Here is a 969-nt window from a genome sequence, read left to right as displayed (position 1 = left end):
GGAGGGGGGGTGGGGGGCTGGAGGGGTGGCAGGACGGATGGAAGGACACCTGGACGGGCAGGGGGACGGATAGCAGGTCAGAGGGATGGACAGGGGACGGAGGGGCGGACGGGCAGATGGAGGGATAGCGGGGTGGATGTGCCTGTGGGATGGACAGACGGACAGAGCCGTGGAGGGGTGCGCAGAGAGGGGGACGGGGGGCAGGGGCAGCCGAGGAGGTGCTGAGGGTCCGGGGAGGCCCTGGGGGTCCCGCTGGGCCCGAGCTCGGGCCCTCGCCCATCGCCTGCCTCTGCGGCAGGTAGGATGGGGGGCTCGGACGCCTGGGTCCCTCCTCCAGCCCCAGGAGAGGAGTCTCAACAGGGGGGGCGAGGGAATGGGGTCTGGGTTGGGGCACCCTGGGACCAGGATGCCCGGGATGTTTCGGCAGCAGGTTCGTGTCCCTCCTGCGTCGTGTTTTTCCCACGCAGCCCTGCTGCCACTCGGTGCAAACTGCCGACTCCAGCTCCAGGGGAGCCGGGTCCCCCAGGACCACCCGGCGGAGACGACTCTGAGCCGCCTTGCTCAGCCGCTGCCAGTGCTCGGGGCTGTGCAGCGCGCAGGGCCTTGCAGTGCACGTGGCCGTGCAGCGCGGCGCACGGGGCTGTGCAGTGCGGGGGGCTGTGCAGTGCGCAGGGCCTTGCAGTGCAGAGTGTCCCCATCTGGGACCCTGCACCCACCCCGTGCACCTTGTCTGTGCACCCCCCACCAATCGTGCACCCCACCATCTGCCCCCCCATCACGTTCCTCACCCTGTGCACCCTCTCTGCTGCACCCCCTGCACCCCATCACGCATCACACCTTTGCGCGCCACCGTCAGCGCATCCCGCCAGCCCCTCACACCCACATTGTGCACCCCAGCCCCACGCACCCTCAACGAGCACCGCACCCCTGTGCATGCTCCCCGTGCACCCCAGCCCCACGCACCCTCAA

Source organism: Apteryx rowi, unplaced genomic scaffold (assembly GCF_003343035.1).
Source record: "Apteryx rowi isolate R43461 unplaced genomic scaffold, aptRow1 scaffold_999, whole genome shotgun sequence".
Classification (NCBI taxonomy): Eukaryota; Metazoa; Chordata; class Aves; order Apterygiformes; family Apterygidae; genus Apteryx; species Apteryx rowi.
The sequence above is the reverse complement of the archived record's forward strand: the minus strand, read 5'-3'. Positions refer to the sequence as shown.